Consider the following 8,946-nt stretch of genomic DNA (forward strand, 5'->3'; position numbering starts at 1 on the left):
TTTATCGGATTGCACTCGTCCGTTTTTCTCGCAAGTGCAAAAGAGGCCTAACACTGACACTGGTCAGAGTTGCATAAATTGGCCTGGTCATTAACGTGCAAACCACCATCAAGAAATCACTTAAGTAGGATCTGCCTGACAAAATCATGTAGAGCAAAGGTTCCTCAAAAGTTAGACATCATGTAAGATCCAAAGAAATTCTGGAACAAATGAGAAACAAAGTAATTGAAATCTATCAGTTTGGAAAAAAATTATAAAGCCATTTCTAAAGCTTTGGGACTCCAGCGAACCATAGCGAGAGCGATTACCCACAAATGGCGAAAACATGGGACAGTGGTGAACCTTCCCAGAAGTGGCCATCCAACCAAAATTACCCCAAGAGAGCTGCAACAACTCATCCAAGAGGTCATAAAAGTTCCCACAACATCCAAAGAACGGCAGGCCTCACTTGCCTCAGTTAAGGTCAGCGTTCAGGACTCCACCACAGGGCCGCCATCAGGGCATTACAGCCGTGACTGGTGTATGGGGCCCGGTGAGCAGAGGGGGCCCGCATCGGGCCCCATCTCATCTGCTCACCGGGTCCCCCCTGCAGGCGCTGCGGCACACTATTGACGTACGGGCCCGCGCCCGCACGTCAATAGTTAACAGCCGCCAGCCAGCCTGAGGCTGTCAGCTGAATAGGGCCGCAGTGCGCACTCGCCAGCGTCTGACGTCATTCTCAGCCGCCGGGCCCGGCGAGTGCGTCTGCGTGGAGCCTGGAGGGAGATTCGCCCGGCGCAGGAGCATGGCCAGGTAAGAACTCGTGGTTGTTTTTTTTTTTTTTTGAGAGCGGCGATCCAGGGGGGCCCGGGGGGCAGAATGCTGGACACAGTGACAGGGGCAGAATGCTGGACACAGTGACAGTGACAGAATGCTGGACACAGTGACAGGGGCAGAATGCTGGACACAGTGACAGGGGCAGAATGTTGGACACAGGGGCAGACTGTGAGACCCGGGGGCAGAATGCTGGACATTGGGGCAGAATGCTGGACATTGGGGCAGAATGCTGGACATTGGGGCAGAATGGAGATACGGGGCATGATTGGAGACACGGGGCAGGATGAAAGACATGGGGGCATGACTGGAGACAGATGGGGGAGGATTGGAGACAGATGGGGCAGAATGGAGACACATGGGGCATGATTGGAGACAAGTGGCAGGATTTCAGACATGGGGGCATGGTTGGAGACATAGGGGGCAGAATGGAGACATGGGGCATGATTGGAGACACTGGGGCAGAATTGGAGACAGATCGTGCAGGATCATGGGGCAGGATGGATATGATGGAGAGATCACATGGGGCAGGATGGGGAGATCATATGGGGCAGAATGGATACTCATGAGGGCAGGATGGGAGAACATATGGCTGACGCCAGGAATGAGACACACGGTGGCCAGGATGGGGAATATTATTACCATAGGGGCTAATTTAGGGATATTATTACTGCAGTGATGTATTTTTTTTATTTTTTGAGGACACGGTTTTAAATGGGGGGGCGGTCCTGTTACTGTGTAGTGACACTATGTCGCCTCTTTTTCTTCATGTGGTGTAATGTAGAAGTTGGGAAAAATTAAGTAATGTATTCTACAAGCGGAGCTCGAGATAACTGTGTTATTTCCTGCAGAGAGAAGTCCTGGCTGGATGAAATGATGGCGGTCTGTGCTGGATGAAAGATGAAGGACTTCACCTAGAGACGTCACTGGTGAGTCAGTATGTTACCTATACACTGACATTATACACTGTTAACAGAGCTCCTGTGTATAATTTCACTAGTGATCACTGTATTATCTGTACTGACACTGCATACTACTGTAAGTACAGATCTCCTGTGTATAATGGCACTTATGGTGATAGTATGGTGCTTTTTTTTAAAATTACTGATCAGAATTGTAGTATTCAGTCACTATGTGGTGGTAATATGTGGTCTGGACATGGTGTTGCGGTATTTGTTCCTTGTATGTGATATTATTCGATCACTGTGGTGGTAATATACGGTCTGGTCATGGTGTAGCGGTATTTGTTCTTTGTATGTGATATTATTAGTCATTTTAAAAATTGAAAAATAAATAAAAATATACCTAAATTGTATTGCATATTTTAACAAATATTTAATAGGTTACAGTAGAGTAGGGCCCGGCCAAAATTGTCTACCGTGTTATGGTGGCGGCTTAAAAAATCTTTTGGCCAAAACAAAAGCTGCTGGCTATGTATGTGATCTGGTGATGGGAACTGTTAATGTGCGATAGGTGAGAAGTGGAGTTTTTCCAAGAGAGAGCAGTGGGACTGTGGACAGTTCGAGGGGTGGAGCGTGGAGGCGGGGATGGGGTGGAGCCTCAAGGGGGCCCCGAAAATTTTGCCAGTATCGTGCCCCCGAAATTTCTAGTGGCAGCCCTGCTCCACCATAACAAAGAGACTGGGCAAAAAGGCCTGCATGGCATAGTTACAAGATGAAAAATGAGCAATAAGAACATAAAGGCTCATCTCAGTTTTGCCAGAAAACATCTAGATGGTCCCCGATACTTTTGGAAGTATACTCTGTGGACTGATGAGACAAAAGTTGAACTTTTTCAACATTGTATGTATCATTACATCTGTTGTAAAAGTAACAGCATTTTAGAAAATGAACATCAAACCAAGAGTAAAATGTGGTGGTAATGTGATGGTCTGGTGCTGTTTTCTGCTTCATGGCCTTCTACCAAAAAATCCTAAAGAAGAATTTCCGGCCTTTTGTTCGTGATCTCAAGCTGAAGCGCACTTGGGTTATGCAGCAGGACAATGATCCAGAACAGATCAACAAGTCCACCTCTGAATAGCTTAAAAAGGTAATTCATGCTCGGAAACTCCCCAATGTGGCGGATATACAATTTTGCAAAGATGAGTGGGTCAAAATTAATCCATAACATTGTAAAAAAAAACACTCAGTGCCAGTTATAGTAAACACTTGATTGTACTTGTTGCTGCTAAGGTTGGTACAACCAGTTAATAGGTCTAGTGGGCAATCACTTTTTCACACAGGGTCCTAAAGGTTTGGATTTCTTTATCCCCTAAAGGTCCCTTCACATTAAGCGACGCTGCAGCGATACCGACAACGATCCGGATCGCTGCAGCGTCGCTGTTTGGTCGCTGGAGAGCTGTCACACAGACAGCTCTCCAGTGACCAACGATGCCGAAGTCCCCAGGTAACCAGGGTAAACATCGGATTACTAAGCGCAGGGCCGCGCTTAGTAACCCGATGTTTACCCTGGTTACCAGCGTAAAAGTAAAAAAAAAAACAAACACTACATACTTACCTACCGCTGTCTGGATGTGCCTCCCAAGCTAGAGGTTGGGGAGCATTACTTTTTAGTGACTGTTCACATTACTTGCACTTGCTTGAAATATTTGCAAAATTCATCCAAAGTCTTTGAAGCCCAAGACTAACTGGGTTCTCTTTTTTTTTTTTTTAGCAGTATATCATTCTGACGGATGGACACTGACATGAAGATCAGAAAATCGGCAACTCATGTGGGGTATTCATGGTATGCAGTGGCCAGCATGAACAAAATATAGCCCAATGACGGAAAACCGGGTCATGAAGTAGCGCTCCATATCTAGATTTAAGAAATCCCACAAATTCCAAACTAGCAATGGTCCACCAATGTTCGAGCAATGAAGTCACATTGTCGTCATGTGATTACAGCAAATCAGTGGCTGATTATTGGCTGCAGCAGAGATCATGTGACAACAATATCATGTCAGACTTGTAAATTATTGAGGAATGCAAGGATTTATTAACCCCTTCAAGACCCAGCCTATTTTGACCTTAAAGACCTTGCCGTTTTTTGCAATTCTGACCAGTGTCCCTTTATGAGGTAATAACTCAGGAACGCTTCAACGGATCCTAGCGGTTCTGAGATTGTTTTTTCGTGACATATTGGGCTTCATGTTAGTGGTAAATTTAGGTCAATAAATTCTGCATTTATTTGTGATAAACACGGAAATTTGGCGAAAATTTCGCAATTTTCACATTTTGAATTTTTATTCTGTTAAACCAGAGAGATATGTGACACAAAATAGTTAATAAATAACATTTCCCACATGTTTACTTTACATCAGCACAATTTTGGAAACAAAATTTTTTTTTGTTAGGAAGTTATAAGGGTTAAAATTCGACCAGCGATTTGTCATTTTTACAACGAAATTTACAAAACCATTTTTTTTAGGGACCACCTCACATTTGAAGTCAGTTTGAGGGGTCTATATGGCTGAAAATACCCAAAAGTGACACCATTCTAAAAACTGCACCCCTCAAGGTACTCAAAACCACATTCAAGAAGTTTATTAACCCTTCAGGTGCTTCACAGCAGCAGAAGCAACATGGAAGGAAAAAATGAACATTTAACTTTTTAGTCACAAAAATTATCTTTTAGCAACAATTTTTTTATTTTCCCAATGGTAAAAGGAGAAACTGAACCACGAAAGTTGTTGTCCAATTTGTCCTGAGTACGCTGATACCTCATATGTGGGGGTAAACCACTGTTTTGGCGCACGGCAGGGCTTGGAAGGGAAGGAGCGCCATTTGACTTTTTGAATCAAAAATTGGCTCCACTCTTTAGCGGACACCATGTCACGTTTGGAGAGCCCCCGTGTGCCTAAAAATTGGAGCTCCCCCACAAGTGACCCCATTTTGGAAACTAGACGCCCCAAGGAACTTATCTAGATGCATAGTGAGCACTTTGAACCCCCAGGTGCTTCACAAATTGATCCGTAAAAATGAAAAAGTACTTTTTTTTCACAAAAAAATTCTTTTAGCCTCAATTTTTTCATTTTCACATGGGCAACAGGATAAAATGGATCCTAAAATGTGTTGGGCAATTTCTCCTGAGTACACCAATACCTCACATGTGGAGGTAAACCACTGTTTGGGCACATGGTAAGGCTCGGAAGGGAAGGAGCGCCATTTGACTTTTTGAATGAAAAATTATTTCCATCGTTAGCGGACACCATGTCGCGTTTGGATAGCTCCTGTGTGCCTAAACATTGGCGCTCCCCCACAAGTGACCCCATTTTGGAAACTAGACCCCCCAAGGAACTAATTTAGATGCCTAGTGAGCACTTTAAACCCTCAGGTGCTTCACAAATTGATCTGTAAAAATGAAAAAGTACTTTTTTTTCACAAAAAAATTCTTTTCGCCTCAATTTTTTCATTTTCACATGGGCAGTAGGATAAAATGGATCATAAAATTTGTTGGGCAATTTCTCCCGAGTACGCCGATACCTCATATGTGGGGGTAAACCACTGTTTGGGCACTCGGCAGGGCTCGGAAGAGAAGGCGCGCCATTTGACTTTTTGAATGGAAAATTAGCTCCAATTGTTAGCGGACACCATGTCGCGTTTGGAGAGCCCCTGTGTGCCTAAACATTGGAGCTCCCGCACAAGTGACCCCATTTTGGAAACTAGACCCCCCAAGGAACTTATCTAGATGCATATTGAGCACTTTAAACCCCCAGGTGCTTCACAGAAGTTTATAACGCAGAGCCATGAAAATAAAAAATAATTTTTCTTTCCTCAAAAATGATTTTTTAGCCTGGAATTTCCTATTTTGCCAAGGATAATAGGAGAAATTGGACCCCAAATATTGTTGTCCAGTTTGTCCTGAGTACGCTGATACCCCATATGTGGGGGTAAACCACTGTTTGGGCGCACGGCAGGGCTCGGAAGGGATGGCACGCCATTTGGCTTTTTAAATGGAAAATTAGCTCCAATCATTAGCGGACACCATGTCACGTTTGGAGAGCCCCTGTGTGCCTAAACATTGGAGATCCCCCAGAAATGACACCATTTTAGAAACTAGACCCCCAAAGGAACTAATCTAGATGTGTGGTGAGGACTTTGAACCCCCAAGTGCTTCACAGAAGTTTATAACGCAGAGCCATGAAAAAAAAAAAAAAAATTATTTTCTCAAAAATGATCTTTTAGCCTGCAATTTTTTATTTTCCCAAGGGTAACAGGAGAAATTTGACCCCAAAAGTTGTTGTCCAGTTTCTCCTGAGTACGCTGATACCCCATATGTGGGGGTAAATCACTGTTTGGGCACATGCCGGGGCTCGGAAGTGAAGTAGTGACGTTTTGAAATGCAGACTTTGATGGAATGCTCTGTGGGCGTCACGTTGCGTTTGCAGAGCCCCTGATGTGGCTTAACAGTAGAAACCCCCCACAAGTGACCCCATTTTGGAAACTAGACCCCCAAAGGAACTTATCTAGATGTGTGGTGAGCACTTTGAACCCCCAAGTGCTTCATAGAAGTTTATAATGCAGAGCCGTGAAAATAATAAATACGTTTTCTTTCCTCAAAAATAATTATTTAGCCCAGAGTTTTTTATTTTTCCCAAGGGTAACAGGAGAAATTTGACCCCAATATTTGTTGTCCAGTTTCTCCTGAGTACGGTGATACCCCATATGTGGGGGTAAACTACTGTTTGGGCACATGCCGGGGCTTGGAATTGAAGTAGTGACGTTTTGAAATGCAGACTTTGATGGAATGCTCTGCGGGCGTCACGTTGCGTTTGCAGAGCCCCTGATGTGCCTAAACAGTAGAAACCCCCCACAAGTGACCCCATTTTGGAAACTAGACCCTGAAAGGAACTTATCTAGATGTGTGGTGAGCACTTTGAACCCCCAAGTGCTTCATAGAAGTTTATAATGCAGAGCCGTGAAAATAATAAATACGTTTTCTTTCCTCAAAAATAATTATTTAGCCCAGAATTTTTTATTTTCCCAAGGGTTACAGGAGAAATTGGACCCCAAAAGTTGTTGTCCAGTTTCTCCTGAGTACGCTGATACCCCATATGTGGGGGTAAACCACTGTTTGGGCACACGTCGGGGCTCAGAAGGGAAGTAGTGACTTTTGAAATGCAGACTTTGATGGAATGGTCTGCGGGTGTCACGTTGCGTTTGCAGAGCCCCTGGTGTGCCTAAACAGTAGAAACCCCCCACAAGTGACCCCATTTTAGAAACTAGACCCCCCAAGGAACTTATCTAGATATGTGGTGAGCACTTTGAACCCCCAAGTGCTTCACAGACGTTTACAACACAGATCCGTGAAAATAAAAAATCATTTTTCTTTCCTCAAAAATTATGTTTTAGCAAGCATTTTTTTAGATTCACAAGGGTAACAGGAGAAATTGGACCCCAGTAATTGTTGCGCAGTTTGTCCTGAGTATGCTGGTACCCCATATGTGGGGGTAAACCACTGTTTGGGCACACGTCAGGGCTCGGAAGTGAGGGAGCACCATTTGACTTTTTGAATACGAGATTGGCTGGAATCAATGGTGGCGCCATGTTGCGTTTGGAGACCCCTGATGTGCCTAAACAGTGGTAACCCCTCAATTCTAACTCCAACACTAACCCCAACACACCCCTAACCCTAATCCCAACTGTAGCCATAATCCTAATCACAACCCTAACCCCAACACACCCCTAACCACAACACTAATTCCAACCCTAACCCTAAGGCTATGTGCCCACGTTGCGGATTCGTGTGAGATATTTCCGCACCATTTTTGAAAAATCTGCGGGTAAAAGGCACTGTGTTTTACCTGCGGATTTTCCGCGGATTTCCAGTGTTTTTTGTGCGGATTTCACCTGCGGATTCCTATTGAGGAACAGGTGTAAAACGCTGCGGAATCCGCACAAAGAATTCACATGCTGCGGAAAATACAACGCAGCGTTCCCGCGCGGTATTTTCCGCATCACGGGCACAGCGGATTTGGTTTTTCATATGTTTACATGGTACTGTAAACCTGATGGAACACTGCTGCGAATCCGCAGCCAAATCCGCACCGTGTGCACATAGCCTAATTCTAAAGGTATGTGCACACGCTGCGGAAAACGCTGCGGATCCGCAGCAGTTTCCCATGAGTGTACAGTTCAATGTAAACCTATGGGAAACAAAAATCGCTGTACACATGCTGCGGAAAAACTGCACGGAAACGCAGCGGTTTACATTCCGCAGCATGTCACTTCTTTGTGCGGATTCCGCAGCGGTTTTACAACTGCTCCAATAGAATATCGCAATTGTAAAACCGCAGTGAAATGCGCAGAAAAAAACGCGGTAAATCCGCCATAAATCCGCAGCGGTTTAGCACTGCGGATTTATCAAATCCGCAGCGGAAAAATCCGCAGAGGACCAGAATACGTGTGCACATTCCTAACCCTAACCCTACCCCTAACCCTACCCCTAACCCTAGCCCTAACCCTAACCCTAACCCTACCCCTACCCCTAACCCTACCCCTACCCCTAACCCTAACCCTACCCCTAACCCTACCCCTAACCCTAACCCTACCCCTAACCCTATTCTAACATTAGTGGAAAAAAAAAAATTTCTTTATTTTTTTATTGTCCCTACCTATGGGGGTGACAAAGGGGGGGGGTCATTTATTATTTTTTTTATTTTGATCACTGAGATAGATTATATCTCAGTGATCAAAATGCACTTTGGAACGAATCTGCCGGCCGGCAGATTCGGCGGGCGCACTGCACATGCGCCCGCCATTTTGGAAGATGGCGGCGCCCGGGAGAAGACGGACGGGACCACGGCTGGATCGGTAAGTATGATAGGGTGGGGGGAGACCACGGGGGGGGGGGATCGGAGCACGGGGGGGGGGGGATCGGAGCACGGGGGGGGGAATCGGAGCGCGGGAGGGGTGGAACGGAGCGCGGGGGGCGTGGAACGGAGCACGGGGGGGCTGGAATGGAGCACGGGGGGGGTGGAACGGAGCACGGGGGGGGGGTGGATCGGAGTGCAGGGGGGGTGATTGGAGCACGGGGGGGTGATTGGAGCACGGGGGGAGCGGACACGAGCACGGGGGGGAGCGGAGCACAGGGCGGAGGGGAGCCGGAGCAGTGTACCGGCCAGATCGGGGG

This window comes from Ranitomeya imitator, chromosome 4 (genome assembly GCF_032444005.1).
Source record: "Ranitomeya imitator isolate aRanImi1 chromosome 4, aRanImi1.pri, whole genome shotgun sequence".
NCBI classification, from domain to species: domain Eukaryota; kingdom Metazoa; phylum Chordata; class Amphibia; order Anura; family Dendrobatidae; genus Ranitomeya; species Ranitomeya imitator.